The sequence below is a fragment of the Pleurodeles waltl genome, chromosome 12 (assembly GCF_031143425.1).
Source record: "Pleurodeles waltl isolate 20211129_DDA chromosome 12, aPleWal1.hap1.20221129, whole genome shotgun sequence".
NCBI classification, from domain to species: domain Eukaryota; kingdom Metazoa; phylum Chordata; class Amphibia; order Caudata; family Salamandridae; genus Pleurodeles; species Pleurodeles waltl.
Window position 1 is genome coordinate 80,343,875 of NC_090451.1, and position 26,974 is coordinate 80,370,848.

General features: G+C 44.2%; 1 protein-coding gene across 2 annotated transcripts in view; it reads right to left on the minus strand.

Annotated features, from left to right (window-relative positions):
* The window catches only part of MOB3A (MOB kinase activator 3A), a 67,917-nt gene that overhangs the window by 17,131 nt on the left and 23,812 nt on the right, over nt 1-26,974 (minus strand). The gene's annotated exons all lie outside the window — the stretch shown is intronic.

A 26,974-nucleotide genomic window follows, 5' to 3' on the forward strand; every position in this document is an offset into this window, starting at 1 on the left:
GCGAGAAAGCTTATTGTTTTGTTCTTTTGTGAACTACTCTAATGGTGTCCCAGCTGCACGACTTTTAGGAGCCACTAAAGATGGTGAGCTTGCCAGCCACGTAAACAGGAGTGTCGGTCATGATGGATTTGGAGATGAAGCAGCTAGTTTTGAAGAATGTACAGACTGGCAGAGGAAACAGTGGAGTAAGAATGAACTCCACGGACTCTGCCAGACTGCACAATCAGGGTGGGTTGGTGTGGTCATATTTCATCAGGCTGTTCATGAGATGTGCTGCAGCATGCCCTTGTGGGGATGCCAGTGTGGAGAACGAGAGGCCGTGGGTCAGGGCATTGGTACAATCCCAGTGAAAGTATATGAAGGCTTGAACAACTGTTCTAAAGGTGATTTGTTCAGGGAATGGTTCAACTTTAGAAGAGAGTTGGAACCAGGTTGTTTGGGTTATGTTAGTGATGTGTTCCTGTAGGGTGACACTGGTGTCCAGGAAGAAGCTAAGTGACTGGCAAAGGGAGAAAACTGGGGGTCTAATCCATCCAGGTTCATGCCGTTGAGCCAGGTGTGGACTAGTTGTTGTTTGTGGAACATAGTAAGAATTATGTTTTAATTGGCTCCAGGTAAGTGCTAGTCATTCAGGTCTAGATTGGTGGAGGTAGTGTTTGAGGTGTTGGATGCCTGGAACAGAAGAGATTTAGAAATACAGCTGCATGACTTTCAGCATATTGGTGAATGTTGGTGTTATCTGTGAGTGGAGCCCCAAGGGGTTTCATGTAGAGTTAAAAGATGATGGGTGCACAATTTGAAACCCTCTGAAACTCTGCTGGTGATTAACATCTTTTAGGACCCTGGAACATCAATTAAGTGGTGGTGATTTGACACACAACTATTTCATTATACAGATGCACATTGCATTCTCATAGTTGAATGAAGCATAGCAACAGTTTCTAAAAAATGTTCTAATAAGGTCTGCTGTGCAAAATAACTAAAAGTATATTTCCTCTGAACCTTTTGTGTGAAGCATAGTATACTGAAAGGCGTTGCTTTACACCTATCTGCTAGAATTTTATTTTTCATGCATAGATTAACTCGGAAAATTCAGTGTCTCGTAGATTTTAACTTACGTTGGGAACAGTCATTAGAGAAGAATAGATTTCATTGACAAAGTCACAATATCGAAACATCAACGCTAATAGTGCAGGATGCGGTTATATCACTCGCACATCAAATTCTATTTCCGTCATCAAACAAATCACGCCAGTGACAATCCATTGTTAATGGATACTCCGTCCAGACAGGAAAACGTAACAGAATCTACTACCAAACACACTTCCTGCACTTAAAGCCTAACACAACAAACCAATGAAGACATGTCCAATACTTCGTCCGAATATATACCCTACATATTCAACAGTTGCACCCAATGGTCAGACGTGCAGAGCTTTTTGTGTGCCTCAGTACAACCGAGATGAGCAAAAGGTTGGAATTGTAAGCAGTCTGCTGTATAAGTAGTGCACCTGTTTAGTACCTATAATGAACCACCCAAAACGGAGTAGTGCACACACAAAACCATACCAAACGACTATATGCACGGTTTGTGTGTGTGTGTGTGTGTGTATATATATATATATATATATATATATATATATATATATATATATATATAGTGCACACGTTTATATAATAAAGGTATAGAATTCTGCTATTTTTGCTACATGTACTGAAAAGGAATCTTCAAGTAAAAACTCATTGTGTAAATGTGTAGCTATGTAGAAAGAAACTGAGTACATAAATAAATGCTTCAGGTTTATAGCTCGTAAAATATTTTTCTTTTTTACCAGATTCCAACTACTACCTTGCTTAAAAAAAAAAAAAAACACATCAGAGGCATAAGTAGTATCATGTTTTTTGTACCATGCTCTGAAGCACATCTTTGAAGTTCCACTACTTTATCCTTGTAAAAACAAACAAGAAGCACCTCATGAATTTTAAAGTTAAAAGCCTGTCAGTCATGGTCCATGTACTGCACACTACCCAGACTCCTTCAACCATTGAATACAACTGACCCTAACATCTTTAAAAGCCACCTCTCTGCTTTCAGTCCAGTAAGGAATACATGTTCGAAACCTCCCATGACAAGGTACCACAAGGCTGTTTCAAAATATTCTTCAGTAAATCCCAATAAAAAAAACGACATACAAATAAAACTAATCAAACTACTTGGGTTTAGATTTTGAACATGTGAGACTTCTCCGAAAAAAATAACTTCCTTTCTTCAGCACAATATTTCAAGAAGTAGATATCACGCACTCCTCAGCCTTCGGTACTTTAAGTCCATCATCCCTTCTTCCTTTGAAGTGCGGTGAAACTTCTGCGTAAAAAGATCACCAGTCCGTATTCTTAGCACTTTTTTCAGAGAGTAGTTTCTTACTCCTGGGTTGGGCATGACTTGATCCTGAACTTTTAGTTGTACGACCATTCCACAAGGGCAATCGGGCACACACTGAAGGGAAGGTGGTTGGGATAGGAAATTTGGGGAGACACAGGAAAAGGCATCTAGTGAAGCCTCAAAGGTTTAACCACAGATGCCCCTTTTCATGACTTGGACCTAAGCTTTAGAGCTAATGCTTGCGTTGTTCAAGGCATAATGTAAGAATCAAATTAATATGAACATACCATGGGGAGCCATCATGCACTGGTTCTGGCTGCGTGAGCATGTATACCAGTGAATGTAGATGTATGACATGCTGCACAATAACTAGCATGAAACATATGGCTCAAAAGGCAACAAGGCCACCTCTAGAACCCACATACTGGTTAGTAACAGTATAAAACGGACAAGGTCTGAAATGTGCATAGATTAAATACCCTACAGGTACAAAAACGGGGCCTGATGTACGAAGGCCGGGTTGTATATTTTGAATAGTTTGACTGCTTGTAGCCTAATCTCAGTTTTTTTTTTGTGCAATGAATGTACAATTACGTCGCAGCGCAAACTACCATCCAGCAGAATCCTGCCTAAGTAATATTAATAAGAAAGGAATCAGAATGTGAGTCCCAATGGACAGGCCTAGAATGCAGGAATAGAGTCCATTGAGGAGAGATCACCATCCTACATTCACAGAACAACTTTTTTTTCCAATGCAGCCTTGTCACCCAACTTAACCCAGAATGCGCCTATGCAGTTTCACTTAGTGAAAGCTGTGCCTCAGGGACAGCTTCCACTTTGTAAATTAATACCAAGCCTTTTCAGGAGTCAGTATCTGATCAATTGTTTGGGACCACAAATGCTGTTATAAACCACTTTTACATGGCACTACAAGTCAGAAGGAGAAAAGAGATGCCACGTCAACACCTTTTTCATTTTATAATTCGCAATGAATCACAAAGTGTTATTCCAAATCACATTATACTTGTATATTCATATTTTCCTGCACAAAACCTGCAATTTAAAAATGACACACTGCAACCACATAAAGGGTTTGCAAATTAGGCTTGGAGTTACAAATCCTCTCGGCCACTGAGAATGAATTTGGAAAGAGCTTTTAATGGCAATCCGCTACCGCAAGCAAAAAAAAAAAAAAAAAGAAAGAAAAAGAAACAACTACGTATGAAAGGACAGTTGGAACCAATGGACCATCATCTATAATTAAGACTTTTTTAGTAATGTCTCTTGCCTTTATTCTTGTGTCCAGAAGCAAAAATCTGCCAGTGTTGGAAATAGCAAGTATTCACTGAGAAAACAACACTATCTTACAGAAAAAAGTAGTAATCTACTTCCACCAACACAATATGCCTTCAAGGACAACTACAAAAATACTTTGAAGCTCATCCACATATATTGCCCCGTTTTAGAGGCTATGGCGAGTGGAAAAGAGGTAACCGGAAGCAGCGATCACTGGGACCGCGGCACCTCCTGCATGCCAGTTGTCAAGAAGCAACCAAAGCGTGGCCGACGGGGGTTAGCGTCAGATCGTGGAAGGAAAGTGAATCTGCTCTGTTCTTCTAGTGACACCTGTAATTTGATCTTTCAACATGCATAAACAGTGGTATCTCGAAAGACTGTCTTCCACATCACAAGCTTTAGACCACTGGTTAAAAGTACATATCAGCCAACAGACACCACAATCTTCAAGTTTAAGGGGGTGGAGTAGAGATGCGCAAAAAAAATACCGTTAAAAATACACACTAATTAAAAAGCAGAAACAATTCAGAAGTACTGTTAACATCAATTGCCAGAAGGCATCAACCCGTTTACTAGAGGGAGCCTGATGGAACAAATTAAAAGATATTGTACAAAACTTAAGTCACGGTATTGACCGTCTTTCACCTAATGCACGTTAACCAAGTGAAAGCAAACTGGTCATGTATGGAAGTCTCACTGATAACATTTTCTAGCCTTGACAATAATATCACTGATTTTTCTTAAGTTGCCAATGCCGTTTTAGCAGAGGATTTCAGGGGCCACATGACAATTTGTTTGTCAAATCAGGAGTAGATATTCTTCATAGAAGATGTTACTTGTAACATCTAAGAAACAGACTGAACGTATGTATTTCAGGCCTTGAATAGAAAGGGGTCCACAAGTGGGCGATCCCATCACCAGAAAAGACTTTGCATCATGTATAGAACACTCGGAGTGAAAGCACAACACCCTTCCCCTAGACACTTTTTAAGAAGGGCTAGAGCAATATCACGAAGTCCATGGCCCAAACCGTAGCACTGCGGCTAGACAGTAGAGTACAAAGGAATCTACACTCTCAGTCTATTCACGTACAACATAGCTGTCGCTAGCAAAAATTAGGGCCATGTTTTTAGAAATTTGGGGGCAGCATGCAATATGAATATTGTTGCCTTTAGCTCCAAGATGTTCTTATGATGAAATTTTACATACACTGTGACCAACACTTCTGTGTTGCAGAGTAATTTGATGCAAGGATGTACAAGACCGAACAAAAGCACTGTTATGAGGATTTGAACAGCACACTTATCACCCGAGTGGTATCCAGGCGCTGGAGTAGATGAATAGGCCGATCGGGCTCCTACTTGAATAGCCAGGTCTTCAGTTTCTTGCAGAACTCTATTAAGGATGGGGGAAGTCCTGATGTGGAAGGCCGTTCCAGTATTTGGCGGCAATGTATGAGAAGGCGCATCGCCCTTATTCGCATGCTGAGGATGCCGGGTATTTGTGCGAGGTGGAGTGTGACTGAACCCAGTTGCCTGGTGGGTTAGTTGAGGTAGGGTGGTGGATGGCGCTGTATGTATGGGTGAGTACTCTGAATTGGCATTGCACTGTGGGAAGCATGAAGGGTGTGTCTGGGACCAGCCTTCTGGGTGGTCTGCAGCCATTGTACGAGTTGATTCATAATGCCAGCGTAGAGTGTGTTGCGTAGTCTAGTCTGCTGGGGATGAGGGCCTGGGTGACCATACATCCGGTTTCAGTAGGGAGCCATTGGAATATTTTTTGGTGCATACATAGGATGAAGAAGCAGGAGAAGGTGACTGCATTCACTTATTTGGCCATCGCGAGTCTGTCATCCAAGAGGATACCTAGGTTTTTGGCATGGTCATTGGGGGTGGGCATCATATCTAGTTGCCCAACAGGGTGAAATAAAATGTGTTTGAATTTAAAGGCAAGACCAGCTTAGGATGCTTGAAGCATCTCCACGAAGGGCTTCACAAGACAGGATTTGGCTTACATGTGTGCATGTGAGGGGAAGTAGGACCCAAAGAACTTTTATTTTCACTTAACAGTGAAGATATAATTGACCTACACTCACGTACATTGGCGAAACATGGATGGCATGTGCCTTTATATTTAGCTGAGAAGGACGTTTTCCACTGTACATCAGGTTGGGACATAATAAGGGTTGCGGGTGAAGATCACATATCAGACGGAAGGCGCAAGACCTTTTTGTAGTTAAGGGGTGAACATTGTCAATGTAAGGCCAGTGTGGTTTTGCAATATGGTGTTCTATTGACAAGATAACAAGAAAAGCGGACATCCTCCTTCAGTAAGTAGCCGTCTATGTGGTTTGAGTTCTTTTTCAATATATTTTGGAAGTGAGTTAAGGTTTGTACGGTAGAGACAGTGGTTAAAGGTACGACTAGGTGTATTTAAATGTGCAACACATCAGTACATCCAAGTTAACTCTCCAATTGTCGCCTCCACTTAACTGTGGCACACAAACATTCTAACAGACCAGTTTGCACCAGTTAGGCTGAGCGATACGATATGTATGACATCTTGCCAGGGATACAACAATGAGATAAACAATCAGGGGACAGTTAAGTAAAAGGAAAAAATAAAAACTCAAACTACAACATTGCTTTAACCTGCAAAATTCTGGCAAGCACAATCAAGTATTGAACACTTGATGGCTTGCACTTCAGCCACTGAATCCCTCCATTTCCTTCCATGACAAAAGTGGCAGCAGTGAGGCCTTTGTTTTTGTACTAGTTGGCAGAGGCGCACATCCAGCTGGGCCCTTTGTTGTGTGTCAATATATGTACCCATTTATCTGGCCACTGAGAGATGAGCTTGCACTTGACTTACTGAGCAGTATAGATGACATCTTGCCCAGGACTACACATCCCGCCATCTAGTGTTGGGCTCGGAGTGTTACAAGTTGTTTTTCTTCAAAGTCTTTTCGAGTCACGAGATCGAGGGACTCCTCCCCTTTCGGCTCCATTGTGCATGGGCGTCGACTCCATCTTAGATTGTTTTCTTTCCGCCATCAGGTTCGGACGTGTTCCTTTTCGCTCCGCGTTTCGGTAAGTTAGTGAAAATCTCGGAAATTTCGACGGTATTGTTTACGTTCGGTATCGGGTTAGTTACAACAGATCGAGACCGAATTTTGAAGAGCTCCGGCGGCCCTTCGGGGTTTTCGATTTCCCCGGCGGGGCCTGGTCGGCCCGAGCACGTGCGTCTTCAAGGCTAATGGAAAGGACCCCATTCTGCTTCTGCCCCGAATGTCACAACAAGTATCCTTATACAGATCAGCATCTGGTCTGTAATTTGTGTTTGTCTCCAGAACACAAGGAGGATACTTGTGAGGCCTGTAGAGCGTTTCGGTCCAGAAAGACCTTAAGGGACCGAAGAGCAAGAAGACTACAGATGGCGTTGGTGCCGACAGGACAAAAACACATGGAGGAAGAAGAGGAAGCCTTCTCCATCGAGGATTCGGACTCGGAAGCGGTCGATCCTGAACAGACGCCGAAAACCGTGAGTAAGACGTCGATACACAAAACTCACGCAAAGACCACAAAAGCCCAGGGGACGCCACCGCCGGCAGTCCATGGCTTAACCCGAAAAATAGGTGACCGAGCATCGGCACCGAAAAAGGGCATGCATGTGTCGAAGTCATCCCACTCCGGTCGAGATACCGGCACAGAGCAAACTCGACCCCGAGACACCGGGTCAGAGCAATCTCAGCACCGAGAGAGCGGCACCAAAGCAAGTCGGCACCGAGAGATCACTACGCCAAAGAGCAAAAAAGTGTTGTCGGAACCGAAAAAGGCAGCCAAAAAGGTTTCGGTACCGAAACATCCGGCCTCGGAACCGAAAACAAGTTCCTACACAGAGTAACAAGGCCTGTCCTCACAAATGCAAACACATAGATTTGGACAGGAGCTAGAGACAATGGAGCCAGATTACACACAAAGAAGGCTCCACTTTCAAAAGGAGACAGGGAAGATCAGTACTCTCCCTCCAATAAGAATGAAACGGAAACTTGCCTTCCAAGAAAAAGACAAGCAGCCACTGGCAAAAGTGGCAAGAGAAGTAACCCCACCACCATCTCCACAACGCTCACCACAACCATCACCGGTAGCCACTCCACCAATGATGCAGTCCCCAACTCATACAGGGATGAGTCAGGATGATCCAGACGCGTGGGATCTTTATGATGCACCAGTGTCAGATAACAGTCCCGACTGTTATCCAGCTAGACCGTCACCACCTGAGGACTCTACCGCCTACACACAGGTGGTGTCAAGAGCAGCGGCGTTTCATAATGTCAGCCTGCATGCAGAGCCAATTGAAGACGACTTTCTATTTAACACACTGTCGTCCACACATAGCCAGTACCAGAGCCTCCCCATGCTACCTGGAATGCTAAAACACTCCAAACAAGTGTTTGAAGAGCCTGTCAAAGGAAGGGCCATAACTTCAAGGGTGGAGAAAAAATATAAACCGCCACCAACAGACCCTGTGTACATCACACAACAGTTAACACCAGACTCAGTGGTAGTAGGTGCAGCACGCAAGAGGGCTAACTCACACACCTCTGGAGATGCACCACCTCCAGACAAAGAGAGTCGTAAGTTCGACGCGGCCGGGAAAAGAGTGGCAGCACAAGCAGCCAACCAATGGCACATTGCCAACTCACAGGCATTGTTGGCAAGATATGACAGGGCTCATTGGGACGAAATGCAACATTTTATAGAACATTTGCCCAATGAGTTCCAAAAACGAGCGCAACAAGTGGTGGAGGAAGGACAGAGTATCTCGAACAATCAGATACGGTCAGCAATGTATGCAGCAGACACAGCTGCTAGGACTGTCAATACAGCAGTAACAATACGGAGACATGCATGGCTGCGTACATCTGGATTCAAGCCGGAAATACATCAAGCTGTGCTGAATATGCCATTTAACGGACAGCAGTTGTTTGGGCCGGAGGTGGACACTGCTATCGAAAAAACGTAAAAAAAGACACTGATACGGCCAAAGCCATGGGCGCACTCTACTCCCCACAGAGCAGAGGCACATTTCGAAAATCACAGTTTCGAGGGGCGTTATGAGGACAAAGCACCGAACCCACAACCAAGGCCCACTTATCAGAGCCAATACCAGCGGGGAACTTTTCGGGGACAATATAGAGGGGGACAGTTCCCAAAGAGTAGAGGGAAGTTCCAAAGTGCCAAAACTCCACAACATAAACAGTGACTTCCATGTCACAAATCCCCAACACATAACACCAGTGGGGGGGGGGGGATGGGGGGATGGGGGGATGGGGGGATGGGGGGGGGGGGGGAAGAGAGACTAACCAAGTTCTACAAAAACTGGGAGGAAATAACAGACACGTGGGTCCTAGCCATTATCCAGCATGGTTATTGCATAGAATTTCTAGAATTCCCTCCAAATGTCCCACCGAAAACACACAACATGTCAAAGCAACACATAGATCTTCTACAACTAGAAGTTCAAGCATTGCTGCAAAAAGATGCAATAGATTGGTACGAATTCATCAAAGAGGAAGAGGAGTTTACTCACTGTACTTTCTCATACCCAAAAAAGACAAAACTCTAAGACCTATATTAGATCACAGAACATTAAATATCTACATCAAATCGGATCACTTTCACATGGTGACACTGCAGGACGTAATCCCATTGCTCAAACAACAAGACTACATGACAACACTAGACCTAAAGGATGCATACTTCCATATACCGATACATCCTTCACACAGAAAGTACTTAAGGTTTGTATTCCAAGGGGTACATTACCAATTCAAAGTGTTGCCATTTGGGATAACAACTGCGCCAAGAGTTTTTACAAAATGCCTGGCAGTAGTGGCTGCTCATATCAGAAGACAGCAAATACATGTGTTCCCGTACCTAGACGATTGGTTAATAAAAACCAACACGCAAGAACGGTGCTCACAACACACAAAGTAGGTCATAGAAACTCTTCACAAACTAGGTTTCTCACTCAACTAAAACAAGTCACACCTTCAGCCGTGTCAAATACAACAATACTTAGGAGCGACAGTCAACACAACAAAAGGGATTGCCACTCCAAGTCCACAAAGGGTACAGGCATTTCACAATGTAATACAGGCCATGCACCCAAAACAAAAGATACAATTCAAAATAGTGATGAAACTACTAGGCATGATGTCCTCATGCATAGCCATTGTCCCAAACGCAAGATTGCACATGCGGCCCTTACAACAGTGCCTAGCATCACAGTGGTCACAGGCACAGGGTCAACTTCAAGATCTAGTGTTGATAGACCGCCAAACATACACCTCGCTTCAATGGTGGAACACTATAAATTTAAACAAAGGGCGGCCTTTCCAAGACCTAGTGCCTCAATACGTAATAATAACAGATACCTCCATGATAGGGTGGGGAGCGCACCTCAACCAACACAGCATCCAAGGACAATGGGACAATCAACAGAGACAGTTTCACATAAATCACTTAGAATTACTGGCAGTATTTCTAGCGTTGAAAGCTTTTCAACCTATAATAATCCACAAACACATTCTTGTCAAAACAGACAACACGACAATGACGTATTATCTGAACAAACAGGGAGGAACACACTCAACACAGTTGTGTCTCCTGGCACAGAAAATTTGGCATTTGGCGATTCACAACCACATTCGCCTAATAGCGCAGTTCATTCCAGGAATTCAGAACCAGTTAGCAGACAATCTCTCTCGGGATCACCAACAGATCCACGAATGGGAGATTCAACCCCAAATACTAAACACTTACTTCCAAAGATGGGGAACACCACAAATAGATCTATTTGCAACAAAAGCAAATGCAAAATGCCAAAACTTCGCATCCAGGAAACCACAGGATCAGTCTCAGGGCAATGCGTTATGGATGAGTTGGTCAGGGATATTTGCATACGCTTTTCCCCCTCTCCCACTCCTTCCATATCTAGTAAACAAATTGAGTCAAAACAAACTCAAACTCATACTAATAGCACCAACTTGGGCAAGACAACCTTGGTACACAACACTACTAGACCTTTCAGTAGTGTCTCATGTCAAACTACCGAACAGACCAGATCTGTTAACTCAACACAAACAACAGATCAGACACCCAAATCCAGCATCGCTGAATCTAGCAATTTGGCTCCTGAAGTCTTAGAATTCGGACATCTAGACCTTACACAGGAATGTATGGAGGTCATAAAACAAGCTAGAAAACCAACCACAAGACATTGCTATGCAAATAAGTGGAAAAGATTTGTTTATTACTGCCATAATACACAAACTCAACCCTTACACGCATCTGCTAAAGAAATCGTCAGCTACCTACTGCACTTACAAAAGTCAAATCTAGCTTTCTCATCCATTAAAATACATCTCACAGCAATTTCAGCTTATCTGCAAATTACGCATTCAACTTCACTATTTAGGATACCAGTCATAAAGGCTTCTATGGAGGGACTGAAAAGAATTATCCCACCAAGAACACCACCAGTTCCTTCGTGGAACCTCAACATTGTCTTAACACGGCTCATGGGTCCACAGTTTGAACCCATGCACTCATGTGAGATACAATATTTAACATGGAAAGTAGCATTTCTAATTGCCATCACATCTCTAAGAAGAGTAAGTGAAATACAGGCATTTACCATACAAGACCCCTTTATTCAGATACACAAGAATAAAGTAGTCTTACGAACAAATCCAAAGTTCTTACCAAAAGTCATATCACCGTTCCACTTAAATCAAACAGTAGAACTACCAGTGTTCTTTCCTGAACCAGATTCTGTAGCTGAAAGAGCATTACATACATTAGACATCAAAAGAGCATTAATGTACTACATTAACAGAACAAAACATATTCGAAAAACAAAACAACTATTCGTTGCTTTCCAAAAACCTCATACAGGGAATCCAATATCCAAACAAGGCATTGCCAGATGGATAGTTAAATGCATTCAAACCTGTTATCTCAAAGCAAAAAGAGAACTGCCTATCACACCAAAGGCACACTCAACTAGGAAGAAAGGTGCTACCATGGCCTTTCTAGGAAATATTCCAATGAATGAAATATGTAAGGCTGCCACATGGTCTACGCCTCATACGTTCACCAAGCATTACTGTGTGGATGTGTTAACAACACAACAAGCCACAGTAGGACAAGCAGTGCTACGAACTTTATTTCAAACAACTCCAACTCCTACAGGCTGAGCCACCGCTTTTGGGGAGATAACTGCTTACTAGTCTATGCAAAGCATGTGTATCTGCAGCTACACATGCCATCGAACTGAAAATGTCACTTACCCAGTGTACATCTGTTCGTGGCATGTTGCGCTGCAGATTCACATGCTGTGCATTATCCTGCCATCTAGTGTTGGTCTCGGAGTGTTACAAGTTGTTTTTCTTCGAAGAAGTCTTTTCGAGTCACGGGACGGAGTGACTCCTCCCTTTCTGCTCCATTGCGCATGGGCGTCTACTCCATCTTAGATTGTTTTCCCCGCAAAGGGTGAGGTAGGAATTGGTAAAGTAAGGATACTAGAGGTGCCCATGCAATGGAGTATAAATGTATGTACATAGTGTGTATTAAAGGAATATTTATTTACATATTTACAATTTACATGCAACTAAAACGGCTACAGGCTCCCGGGGAGGTGGGAGGGCGCATGTGAATCTGCAGCACAACATGCCACGATACTGTGCATAGACTACAAAGCAGTAATCTCCCCAAAAGCGGTGGTCAGCCTGTAGGAGTTGAAGTTGTCTGAAATAATGTTCTTAGTACAGCCTGTCCTACTGTGGCTTGTTGTGTTGCTAACACATCTACACAGTAATGCTTAGTAAATGTATGGGGCGTAGACCAGGTGGCTGCCTTACAAATCTCGGTCATTGGTATATTACCAAGAAAAGCCATTGTGACGCCTTTTTTTTCTAGTGGAATGTGCCCTTGGAGTAATGGGTAATTCTCTTTTAGCTTTAAGGTAACAGGTCTGAATACATTTGACTATCCATCTGGCAATGCCCTGTTTGGATATAGGGTTACCTGCATGAGGTTTTTGGAAAGCTATGAACAATTGTTTTGTTTTTCGAAATTGTTTTGTTCTGTCAATGTAATACGTTAGCGCTCTTTTAATGTTTAATGTATGCAATGCCCTTCCAGCTACTGATTCTGGTTGTGGAAAGAAGACTGAGTTCCACAATTTGGTTTAGATGAAACAGTGATATGACTTTTGGTAAAAATTGTGGATTTGTACGGAGAACCACTTTATGTTTATGTATCTGTATAAAGGGTTCTTGGATAGTAAATGCCTGTATTTCGCTAACTCTTCGTAGAGAAGTGATGGCTATTAGAAAGGCTACTTTCCAAGTCAAGAATTGGATTTGACAAGAATGCATGGGTTCAAATGGTGGACCCATGAGTCGTGTTAGTACAATATTAAGATTCCACGAAGGTACTGGTGGTGTCCTTGGGGATATGATTCTTTTTAGTCCCTCCATAAAGGCTTTGATAACTGGGATTCTAAAAAGCGATTTTGTATGTGTAATCTGCAAATAAGCAGATATTACAGTGAGATGGATTTTAATGGAAGAAAAAGCTAGATTTGATTTTTTTAAGTGTAGTAAATAACTTACAATGTTTTGTATGGAGGCGTTTAGCGGCGTAATTTGATTAGCCTGGCAGAAGAAAACAAACCTTTTCCATTTATTAGCATAACAATGCCTTGTTGTGGGTTTTCTTGCTTGTTTAATGACCTCCATACACTCTTTTGAGAGGTTTAGATATCCGAATTCTAAGATTTCAGGAGCCAGATTGCTAGGTTGAGCGATGCTGGATTCGGGTGCCTGATCTGTTGTTTGTGTTGTGTTAACAGATCTGGTCTGTTTGGTAGTTTGATGTGCGGTACTACCGAGAAGTCCAACAGTGTGGTGTACCACGGTTGGCGAGCCCACGTTGGTGCTAGGAGTATTAGTTTGAGTTTGTTTTGACTCAGTTTGTTGACAAGAAAAGGAATGAGCGGGAGAGGGGAAAAAGCGTAAGCAAATATCACTGACCAGCTGATCCATAGAGCATTGCCCTTGGACTGAGGGTGTGGGTATCCGGACGCAAAGTTTTGGCATTTTGCGTTTTCTTTTGTTGCAAACAGATCTCTGTTTGGTGTCCCCCAGCGGTAGAAGTGATCTTTTAGAATTTGGGGATGTATTTCCCATTCGTGAGACTGTTGGTGATCTCGACTGAGATTGTCGGCTAACTGATTGTGAATGCCTGGTATATATTGTGCTATCAGGCGAATATTGTTGTGAATTGCCCAATGCCAAAAAATGTTGCGCTAGGATACACAGTTGTGACGTGTGCGTCCCCCCCCTGTTTGTTTAAATAATACATTGTTGTCATATTGTCTGTCTTGACAAGAATATGTTTGTGGGCTAGAAGGGGCTGAAAGGCTTTTAGTGCTAGAAAGACTGCTAGCAGTTCTAAGTGATTTATGTGAAGTTGTTTTTGTTGACTGTCCCATTGACCTTGTATGCTGTGATTGTTGAGGTGTGCTCCCCACCCAATCATGGAGGCGTGTGTTGTGATAATGGCGTGAGGTACTGGGTCTTGAAAAGGCCACCCTTTGTTTAAATTTACAGGGTTCCACCATTGAAGCGAAGAGGGTGTTTGGCGGTCTATCAACACTAGATCTTGGAGTTGACCCTGTGCCTGCGTCCATTGTTTTGCTAGGCACGGTTGTAAGGGCCGCATGTGTAGTCTTGCGTTTGGGACAATAGCTATGCATGAGGACATCATGCCTAGTAGTTTCATCACAAACCTGACCGTGTATTGTTGGTTGGGTTGCATGCTTGATTTTATATTTTGAAACGACTGGACTCTTTGTGGACTTGGAGTGGCAATTGCTCTTTGTGTGTTGAGTGTTGCTCCCAAGTATTGTTGTATTTGGGATGGTTGTAAATGTGATTTTTGGTAATTTATAGAAAACCCTAGTTTGTGCAGAGTATCTATTACATATTGCGTGTGAATTTGACATTGTTGTTGAGTGTTGGCTTTTATTAGCCAATCGTCTAGATACGGGAATACGTGCATGTGATTTCTCCTTATATGAGCTGCTACTACAGCTAGGCATTTTGTAAATACCCTTGGGCCGTTGTTATTCCGAATGGCAACACTTTGAATTGGTAATGTTTGCCTTGTATTACAAACCTGAGGTATTTCCTGTGAGATGGATGGATGGGTTTGTGAAAATACGCATCTTTTAGATCCAGTGTTGTCATGTATTCCCCTTGTTTTAGTAAAGGGACTACATCCTGTAGTGTTACTATGTGGAAATGATCTTATTTGATGAAGAGATTCAGTGTTCTGAGATCTAAAATAGGCCTTAACGTTTTGTCTTCCTTTGGGATGAGGAAATACAGGGAGTAAACCCCTGTTCTTCTCTGGTGATAAGGTACCAGTTCTATGGCTTCTTTTGCTAGTAGTGCTTGGACCTCTATTTGTAATAGGTCTAAGTGTTGTATGGACATTCTGTGCGTTCTTGGGGGGGGGGGGGGGGGACATCTGGAGGGAATCTTGTGAACTCTATGCAGTAACCATGCTGGATAATTGATAGAACCCACGGGTCTGTGGTAATGTGTGTCCAATTGTGGTGGTATTTTGTTAATCTCCCCCCCCACTGGTGATGTGTTGGGTAAGTGTGACATTGAAGTCACTGCTTGCTACCAGGGGTCCGCTTGGCAGGCTGGAATTTCCCTCTTCCTCTTGGGAACTGTCCTCTGTAGGAACCACAAAACCCCCCTCTCTGGTACTGAGACTGGTAAGTGGGTTTTGTTTGGGAGGTGGATGGTTCTGAGGGTTGCTGTCTAAACCCTCCACTAAATTGTGGTTTCCTAAATGTTGCCCTGTATTGAGAGGAGTAGAGCGCGCCCATGGCTTTGGCCGTGTCCTTTTTCATTTTTAGGGTCGAGCCTGCGTTGCATGCGCTCGCGCATGCGTATCGCAGTGAGACGCTTTAGTGTTTAGAAAAGGACTTGGAGCCCTGTCACCTCAGTGTTTTTGATTGGTTTGTGGGCTTGCCTAATAAAATCTGCTTGCTTTCATTAGTCGAAGGCATGCATACGTCATGCCTTTTCCGGTGGCTAGCCCTCCTCCAGCGCATCGACCAAGTACAGAAAACATGCGAGGCTTGCTGTTTTCTGTCCGGCTCGTGGACTACTTTTTCTCCAATTTACTAGCGCGATTTCGCTTGGCAGAAGTCGAGCGCTTTACATAGTTAATTGCACTTTTTTGGGTTACGTACATAAATGCACTTTTGACAATAGGTGAAAAGTCGGGTTAGGAGTTTACAACGCTATCAGCTCTAACATGAGCAAACGCGAGACCCGTTGCATTGCAAATGCTTGTTTCTATTGCGGTATCCACTTCCGGGCCAAATAGTTGATGTTGATTAAACGGCATATTCAATACCGCCTGCTGTATCTCTGGTTTAAACCCAGAACTTCGCAGCCATGCATGCCTTCTGATTGTTACAGCGGCACGAACTGTAAATACAGCAGTATCAGCAGAGTCTAGTGCAGAGCGGATCTGGTTGTTTGATATGGCCTGTCCTTCTTCAACCACTTGTTGGGCACGTTTTTGATGCTCTTTGGGGAGGTGCTGGATGATGTCTTGCATCTCGTTCCAGTGTGCTCGTTCGTAGCGGGCAAGGAGGGCTTGTGAGTTGGCAATTCGCCACTGATTGGCTGCTTGCGATGCCACTCTTTTCCCTGCTGCGTCGAATTTACGACTTTCCTTATCAGGGGTGGCACATCCCCTGATGACTGCGAATTAGCCCGTTTTCTTGCAGCCCCCACAACCACCGAGTCCGGAGGGAGCTGTTGTGTAATAAACACAGGGTCTGACGGGGCGGTTTATATTTCTTCTCAACCCTTGGTGTGATGGCTCTCCCTTTTACTGGTTCTTGGAAAACATGTCGTGCATGTTTAAGCATGCCCGGTAACATTGGCAGGCTTTGATACGATGCATGCGTGGATGCCAGAGTGTTAAACAGGAAGTCATCTTCCACTGGTTCCGAGTGCATTGTTACATTGTGAAATGTTGCTGCTCTGGCCAGTACTTGCGTGTAGGACGTACTGTCCTCTGGCGGCGAAGGTTTTGTCGGATAACACTCTGGACTGTTGTCCGAAACTGGTGGGTCATATAGACCCCAGGGGTCCGCATCGTCTTGAGTCATTCCAGTATGTGTGGGTGACTGTGCCATTGGTGTACCCACTGGTGACAACTGTGATGATTGAAGTGGGGACATTTGTGGTGAGAATTGTGGGGGGTGGTGACCTTTCTCTAACCACTTTGGCTTTTGGTTGCATCTCAGTCTCGTGAAAAGCCAGTTTTCTTTTGGACTTGAGCAGAGGGATGGTCTGTATCTTCCCTGTGTGTTTCTGGATTTCTAGCCTTTGCCGAGTTTGATCATGCTCTTCTAAATCCAGTTCCTGCTCAGATCTGTGCTTTTCTTTGAGCTGTAGAGAGAGCCCCTGCTCTTCCGTGTAGGATGTCTTTTCGGCTCCGAAGCTGTTTTTTTCGGTATCGAAACTCCGATGGAGATTGTCGGTTTCGGTTCCGAGTGGCTTTTTCGAGGTTTACTCGACTCGATTATTTAATGCGGACTCTTTTCGGTGCCGGTTTCTCGACCAGAGTCGGAAGTCTTCGGCACTAATTTGGCCTTTTTCGGTACCGATGTTACTTGGTTACCGTCTTTTCTGTGGGTTGAGCCATGGCCTTCCGGCAGTGGCGTCCCCGAGGCCTTTTGTTTCTTGACCTGACCTTGGGTGTGGGACGGGGCAGGTGTACTCACTTTTTGTGCCGCCGTCAGTGGTCGATCCCCATCGGATTCATCCGAGTCCGAACCCTGGATGGATATCTGCATCTCTTCTTCGGCATCGAGATGTTGTGACTGTTTCGACGCCATCTGTAACAGTCTTGCGCGTCAATCTCTTAAGGTCTTCTTGGATCGAAACGCTCTGCAGGCCTCACAAGTATCCTCTCTGTGTTTGGGCGATAAACACAGGTTACAGACCCGATGCTGGTCTGTGTAAGGATACTTGGCGTGGCACTTCAGACAGAAACGGAAAGGGGTCCGGTCCATTAGTTCTTTGTCGACGGGTGTGGTCAGGCTGACCAGGCCTTGGTGCAGTGCGGAAGCCCCAAAGGGCCGCCGAAGCGGTCTTGTTGTCGGTGCCGATGTGATGATACTAAACCAGTCCCGAACGCAAACAATACCGACGAATTTTGATGATTTTCTAAGTTTCCCCGATTAGAATTACGGAGCGAAGAGGAACACGTCCGAACCCGATGGCAGAAAGAAAACTATCTAAGATGGAGTCGACGCCCATGCGCAATGGAGCCGAAAGGGAGGAATCACTTGGTCCCGTGACTCGAAAAGACTTCTTCGAAGAAAAACAACTTGTAACACTCGGAGCCCAACACTAGATGGCAGGATAATGCCCAGGGGTCACCAGACCACAAGTTGGGAACCACTTCCCTAAAGAGTCTCCCTAGTGTACCTTAGGCTCCTGCACTGCACTTGTCAGGTCAATGTATTAGCAGTAGTGACCTAAAACTAGACAGCAGAATACAGAAAATGTCAGCTGTGAAGCCTCTTCTTGCTTTCCTAGCAGGTTATAACTCTGGTGAGTGCTCCAGAGGGGTCTTCTTATCAACCAGTAAATGCATGCTAACAAGGCCAGATGGGCACATTGGCCGTTCTGAGAGCGATGGCTGCATGGTATACAGAAGTCACTATCATATGAGTGTATAAGCAGTCTTTGAGAGTTTCTCCCTTCTCACTGGAACAAGTCTTGAAGAGACACGCGCCATTAGATTATAAGTACTTAATCAAATTCCGTACCCACAACATAAGTCATGCACGCAATCTGATACAGACTATGATAGACAGAATAGATCAGAGGAATCAATTACAATAAAATTTTGAATGATTACATAAAAAAGGAAAATCAAAAATCAAATAACATTGCTATGACCTGATAAGTAATCAGATTTTAAATAATGATGGTTTTTACTGTGGTGACAACTCTTTAATGACCAAGTATTAAAGCCTTGACAAAGACGGTCACCTCAAAACACATGTTGGTTGGTTCTGGATTTAAGGTTTTTGTATCACACATTAACTAAAAGATAGACTGATGAATAAGAAGAGCTATTAATCTAAAGAGACATTAGAGTACCGCATTTTAGTGTAAACCTGGATGAGATTTTGCCTTACTGAGACCTTAGGAGTTTATTAAATTCCATTCCCTGTCAACAAAAACAAACAAGCATTAGCAATGCAATAGGTCTCACATTTACTGGAGTTGGAGCTCTTAGCGTACATACATAACTGAACTTTTTTGCCACCTAAACTGGTCAACCCTGCTGCATATTTTGGTCCTTTCTGACACATAATTCCAGTGGCCTTGGATATACCTAAAGGGCTAGTAGGCTTACTAGATTTTTTTTTCTCTTCAAACAAAGCCCTTAAAAAACAGACTACTACCAGGTGCAAAACAAAAATTCCAGCCATAAAAGAGCTTAAAAGTACACTGAGTGGTGGGATGGGTTATTAGTTTGGAGTCCCCTCTAACCTAGTGTGAGAACACAGAGATGATCTAGACATGGCGGTAAATGTTTTGAAGGTAGTCCCATTGCCATTGGACCACCACAGGCTGAATGTTTTGTAAAAAAGAATGCCCTGCAAAGCATTATGGGGTGAGTTACCAAGTGCTGGGAATATTGTAGTATGTTGACTGTATTGCTCACAACATCCCCTAGAGGACACCACAAAAAAAACACAACATTTGAAAGAAACATGGTCATGTAACCATATAGTTAGCCTGTAGAGGAAATAGCCACGTGAAAACAGAATGGCAGAAAGTAATGTAGTGCAACCGTATATTTAGCACCTAGAGGGCGTAGTGCATTTCATATTTAAATGGCTAGCAGGCCTACTATAATATTACAAACAAGGCCCTTAAAACACAAACTCCTCTCAGCTGTAAAACAAAAGTTCCAGCTATGAGAGATGTTAAAAAGACATGGAATGGTGGGAGGGGTTATTATTTTGAGGTCCCCAGTAACCTAACGTGGGAACTCTGAGATGACCTAGACAAAAGAGTGCATCGTGCTGAACATTTTGGTGGTGGCCCTATTGTCCTAGGACAACCACAGGCTGAATTATGGGCAAAAATGTTTTGAAAAATAATGCTAGTAAAGTATTATGGAGCAAGTTTCCTCAAGTGCAGTGAATATTGTAGTATTGGCTCTCCCGCTTTGATAATTTCTGTGCTTAGGTAAAGTAATTACCAATTATAGGTTTTTTTTTTTTTTTTAACCTCTTCTGTGCCTTGGACGAGATGATCTCGTCCAAGGCTACAGTTCCCCTGTGCCTTGGACGAGATCATCTCGTCCATGGCACAGGGGAACTTGGGGGCGCGCTAGCGCGCCCCCCGTGCACCCCCCTCCCCCCCCCCCCAAGTCGGGGATGGAAGGGGAAGACCTTCCCCTTCCACCCCCGACCCCCCCCCACACCCCCCCCCTGTGACGTCAGCGCGCGCGCTGATGTGTCACAGGGGCCTCCCTCGTCGCGCTGGAAGCTCTGCTTCCAGCGCGATTGAAAAAGAAATGCAAAAGCATTTCTTTTTCAATCACTTGGGAGGCCCGGAGGGGCTTCAAAGGGAAGGAAAAGTATTTCCTTCCCTTTGAAGTCCCTCTGAGGGTTTTCAAAAGCCGGATCCGGCTTTTGAAACCCCACTAGACACCAGGGATTTTTTTTTTTTCATTGAAATTGACAAAAGGGAGCGACCCCTTGGGCAAGGGTCGCTCCCAAGGGGGGCATTTTTTTGAAAAGGCCTTTTCTGCCCCCCCCTGGGGGCAGAAACCTCTAGGCACCAGGGACCATTTTTTTTTTTTTGTTTCATTTTTTTTTATTGAGGTGGGGAGCGACCCCTTAGGCAACGGTCGCTCCCCTTGGGGGAAAATTATATTTTGGCCATTTCTGCCCGCCTATTTTGATGAGGCCAATCTGCCCCCAAGGGGGGTAGAAACCACTAGACACCAGGGATTTTTTTTTTTTTATTGTTATTGACAAAAGGGAGCGACCCATTGGGCAAGGGTCGCTCCCAGGGGGGGCATATTTTCGGGAAGGCCTTTTCTGCCTACTATTAGGCCGATCTGCCCCCAGGGGGGTCAGAAACCTCTAGGCACCAGGGACCATTTTTTTTTTTTGTTTCATTTTTTTTTTTTTTGGTGGGGAGCGACCCCTTAGGCAAGGGTCGCTCCCCTTGGGGGAAAATTATATTTTGCCCATTTCTGCCCCCCTTGGGGGCAGATTGGCCTATTTTGATGAGGCCAATCTGCCCCCAAGGGGGGTAGAAACCACTAGACACCAGGGAGTTTTTTCTTTGCGTGAATTTCACGCAAAGGGAGCGACCCCTTAGGCAAGGGTCGCTCCCTGGGGGGGGGAGGGCAATTTATTTTAGGCCATTTCTGCCCCCCCTGGGGGCAGATCGGCCTATTATTAGGCGGATCTGCCCCCAGGGGGGGGAAGAAACCTCTAGGCGCCAGGGCAATTTTTTTTTTTGTGTTTTTTTTTTTTTGTTCTTTCTTTTTTTTTTTTTTTTTTTTTAGAGATGGGGAGCGACCCATCAGGCAAGGGTCGCTCCCCTGGGGGGCAAATTGTATTTAGACCATTTCTGCCCCCCTGGGGGCAGATTGGCCGATTTTAGGTCAATCTGCCCCCAAGGGGGCAGAAACCACTAGGCACCGGGGATTTGTTTTTTGGCGCCAATGTCACGCAGGGGGAGCGACCCCGTAGGCAAGGGTTGCTCCGGGGGGGGGGGGGGGGGGGGGCAGAACACTCTAGGCGCAGGGTCAATTTTTTTTTTGTGTTTTTTTTTTTGGTTGTTTCTTTTTTTTAGAGATGGGGAGCGACCCATCAGGCAAGGGTCGCTCCCCTGGGGGGGGGGAAATTGTATTTAGACCATTTCTGCCCCCCTGGGGGCAGATTGGCCAATTTTAGGTCAATCTGCCCCCAAGGGGGCAGAAACCACTAGGCACCGGGGATTTGTTTTTTGGTGCCAATGTCACGCAGGGGGAGCGACCCCGTAGGCAAGGGTCGCTCCCGGCGGGGGAGGGTGGGGGTTGGGGGGGCAAATTTATTTTAGGGCATTTCTGCCCCCCCCCCCCTGGGGCCGGCTGAGCTACAGGCCAAACACCACAGGTAGGCACCTTGCAAAAAACACCTCTGTTTTCTGTGAAAAAATATGTTGTGTCCACGTTGTGTTTTGGGCCATTTCCTTTTGTGGGCGCTAGGCCTACCCACAGAAGTGATGTACCATTTTTATCGAGAGACTTAGGGGAACGCTGGGTGGAAGGAAATTTGTGGCTCCTCTCAGATTCCAGAACTTTCTGCCACAGAAATGTGAGTAACATGTGTATTTTTAGCCAAATTTTGAGGTTTGCAAAGGATTCTGGGTAACAGAACCTGGTCCGAGCCCCGCAAATCACCCCTCCTTGGATCCCCCTAGGTCTCTATTTTTCAGAAATGCACTGGTTTGCTAGGTTTCCTCAGGTGTCGGCTGAGCTACAGGCCAAAATCCACAGGTAGGCACTGCTTTTTATAAAAAAAATGTGATGTGTCCACGTTGTGTTTTGGGCCCTTTCCTTTCGTGGGCGCTAGTCCTACCCACACAAGTGAGGTATCATTTTTATCGGGAGACTTGGGGGAACGCTGGGAAGAAGGAAATTTGTGGCTCCTCTCAGATTCCAGAACTTTCTGCCACAGAAATGTGAGTAACATGTGTATTTTTAGCCAAATTTTGAGGTTTGCAAAGGATTCTGGGTAACAGAACCTGGTCCGAGCCCCGCAAATCACCCCTCCTTGGATTCCCCTAGGTCTCTAGTTTTCAGAAATGCACAGGTTTGGTAGGTTTCCCTAGGTGCCGGCTGAGCTAGAGGCCAAAATCTACAGGTAGGCACTTCGCAAAAAACACCTCTGTTTTTTTCCAAAATTTAGGATGTGTCCACGTTGCGCTTTGGGGTGTTTCCTGTCGCCGGCGCTAGGCCTACCCACGCAAGTGAGGTATCATTTTTATCGGGAGACTTGGGGGAACGCTGGGTGGAAGGAAATTTGTGGCTCCTCTCAGATTCCAGAACTTTCTGCCACAGAAATGTGAGGAACATGTGTTTTTTTAGCCAAATTTTGAGGTTTGCAAAGGATTCTGGGTAACAGAACCTGGTCCGAGCCCCGAAAGTCACCCCTCCTTGGATCCCCCTAGGTCTCTATTTTTCAGAAATGCACAGGTTTGGTAGGTTTCCCTAGGTGGCGGCTGAGCTAGAGGCCAAAATCTACAGGTAGTCACTTTGCTAAAAACAGCTCTGTTTTCTGTGATGTGTCCAGGTTGTGTTTTGGGGCATATCCTGTCGCGGGCGCTAGGCCTACCCACACAAGTGAGGTATCATTTTTATCGGGAGACGTGGGGGAATGCTGGGTGGAAGGAAATTTGTCGCTCCTCTCAGATTCCAGGACTTTCTGCCACAGAAATGTGAGGAACATGTGTTTTTTTAGCCAAATTTTGAGGTTTGCAAAGGATTCTGGGTAACAGAACCTGGTCCGAGCCACACAAGTCACCCCTCCTTGGATTCCCCTAGGTCTCTAGTTTTCAGAAATGCACAGGTTTGGTAGGTTTCCCTAGGTGGCGGCTGAGCTAGAGGCCAAAATCTACAGGTAGTCACTTTGCTAAAAACAGCTGTTTTCTGTGATGTGTCCACGTTGTGTTTTGGGGCATATCCTGTCGCGGGCGCTAGGCCTACCCAAACAAGTGAGGTATCATTTTTATCGGGAGACTTGGGGGAACATAGAATAGCAAAACAAGTGTTATTGCCCCTCGTCTTTCTCTACATTTATTCCTTCCAAATATAGGGGTGTGTGTAAAAAAGACATCTATTTGAGAAATTCCATGTAATTCACGTGCTACTATGGTCACCCCGGAATTCAGAGATGTGCAAATAACCACTGCTCCTCAACACCTTATCTTGTGCCCTTTTTGGAAATGCAAAGGTTTTCTTGATAGCAATTTTTTACTCCTTATATTTCAGCAAATGAATTACTGTATACCCGGTATAGAATGAAAACGCACTGCAGGGTACAGCTCATTTATTGGCTCTGGCTTCCTCGGGTTCTTGATGAACCTACAAACCCTATATATCCCCGCAACCAGAGGAGTCCAGCAGACGTAACGGTATATTGCTTTCGATAATCTGACATTGCAGGGAAAAGTTACAGAGTAAAAAGTAGAGAAAAATTTATGTTTTTTTCACCTCAATTTCAATATTTTTCTTTTTCAGCTGTTATTTTCTGTAGGAAACCCTTGTAGGATCTACACAAATGACCCCTTGCTGAATTCAGAATTTTGTCTACTTTTCAGAAATGTTTAGGTTTCTGGGATCCAGCATTGGTTTCATGACCATTCCGGTCACTGACTGGAAGGAGGCTGAAAGCACAAAAAATTGCACAAATGGGGTATGCCCCAGTAAAATGCCAAAATTGTGTTGAAAAATTGGGTTTTCGGATTCAAGTCTGCCTGTTCCTGAAAGCTGGGAAGCTGCTGAGTTTAGCACCGCAAACCCTTTGTTGATGCCATTTTCAGGGGAAAAACCACAAGCCTTCTTCTGCAGCCCCTTTTTCCAATTTTTTTAAAAAAAACGAAATTTTCACTGTATTTTGGCCAATTTCTTGGCCTCCTTCAGGGGAACCCACAAAGTCTGGGTACCTTTAGAATCCCTAGGATGTTAGAAAAAAAGGACGCAAATTTGGCTTGGTTAGCTTATGTGGACAAAAAGTTATGAGGGCCTAAGCGCGAACTGCCCCAAATAGGCAAAAAAAGGCCTGGCACAGGAGGGGGAAAAGGCCTGGCAGCGAAGGGGTTAAAGTCACGGAGCATGAAAGGTAGGGACAAAACAAAATAGAAATGACTCACATTAGGTAACAGTGTGACAAGCGCCCCAATTCCACCAATATTGCAGGGGAGAAGGTGTTGAACAGCCCCATAAACCACTATCTGAGGAAGTAGCTTGCTGAAAGTAAGCCCTCTTAAAAACAAAGTTTTCACTTCTGCTTGCCACAACATCAAGTAGAAAAAACAGGAAGAAGAAAGAGGAAACCAGCACCTCATTCATGTGCTCATATTCACCCTCTTGGTAATGTCGCTTACAGGAAAATGGGGAAGCTAGGTGGAGAAAAGATTATGTGCCAAAGGATATTACTGAAACTCACATCCAAACTTTGTTTCAAGCATCAATTTGATTCTGCCTGAATAGATTAGCCAGATCAGGGGTATTCAAACTTGGGGGCGGGCCCCCTCAGGGGGCCTCAAATGATACAGGGAGGGGATGGGGGTGACAGGCTCTGACCAAAATAAACATCATGCTGGTAACCGGGCTTTGTTTAAGGTGGAATAAATGAGCAGCAGTACATTTTGTAATGGGCCATTACTAATATGTTTTGTCATTTACATCCAAGCTGGGAGTGGGTGTCAAAAGGGAAGAGACTCCAAATACTCTTCAATACCCCCACCCCACCCCTAGTAAATCACACTGTGGACACTTTTACACGTTAGTAAGGCCTGTCTGACCAGAACAGTATGTTTGGTATAATGTGTTTCATTGCAATTTTAAAACAGTAGCATAACTTAACTGCAATGTATGAATATGTCTGGACATATTTAAACATTACCAATGTATTAAATTAATTGTGAAAAATTCGGAGGGGGGCGATTACTTACCTACTAGGGGGGTGGGGTGGCATTATAAAGTTTAAAGACTACTGACCTAGATGGTTAGCTATCAATATCATCATGCAGACACAAAGTTAAGGATGAGATCAACTGCGCTAGGTCAACACCAACCTAAAGTCACCTGATGGAATGCATCAATCAGCATAGCCTAGCACTCTGAAATCAGATTTTCAAACGTGTGAAAACATATTCATAAAGCAATGCTGATAAGCAATGTTGCCCGCTTTTCTTCAACGTTTCTTCCTCTTATTCATGTTAAGCAAAGGGTACAGGGGATCTTCATGGTGCACAAGGATTCCTCCACATATATTCTGCCTTCTTTAACACTCCTGGACCCTGCACCAAAAAGTCTAACACAGCTACACACAGATTGAAGTGCCTACTATATCTTCTGGTTTTCTCTTGAGGGCACCAAGTTCGTTTGTGTACGCATGGACATTTAATCCATTTTCTGGTTATATTTGGTAGTGTTCTATCCGACACATTTAGGGCAACCTGCTGCAGTTGCTTAAAATGCACATATCTGAAACTAACCTTGACAAGTTGGAACAGAAATATTGCTGTAGTGTCTATGTTAACCCCAGGCTCCTTCAAAAGGAGATCAGAATTTTAGAAAATCTCCGATTCAATACATTTCCACTCTACTTACAAACAACATATTTGGAGTCAGAAAATGCAGTCCGAGAGGTTCAACTGACAAATGTCTATAAAGGAAAATGTTCAAACTGAGAAGAGCCTTAACCTTGTAGGGGATGGAAATACCCACCAGCTGAGCGTTCTTAGCTTCAAGTGTGCAAAAAGGAAAGAACCTCAGATTTTGGTTCAGTACCAAAGTGAGCGATGTTACTGGAAGACAGACTTAGGGAAAAAAAAAAAAGTGTGTGTGTTTCATAAAGAAAATTGGGATGAGGAAAATAAAAAAGATGAGATATTTTAGTTTGTGGGTGGCAGTGTAAGAGGCTGACCTGGCTTATATTGGGTAGCTGATGGTACTTACACCTTGTGCCAGGTCCAGTTATCCCTTGTTAGTTGATTAGTAGTGTTCTAGCAGCTTAGGCTGATAGGAGGTAGCTATAGCAGAGCAGCTTAGGCTGAACTAGGAGGCATGAAAAGCTCCTACTATCCTACTTATATCATATAGCACTAGATCATAAGAATCACAATCCTCAGAGTTACTAAAAATAAAGGTACTTTATTTTAGTGACAATGTCAGAAATATCTCAGAGGATATACTCCCTCAGGAGGTAAGTAAAATGCACAAAATACACACACAAACCAAAATCAGGTAAGTAAACAGTTAGAAAAATAGTGCAAACACTGTAGAATACAATAGGATGCAATAGGCCTAGGGGCAACACAAACCATATACTTAGAAAGTGGAATGCAAACCACTTGGGGACCCCAGGCTT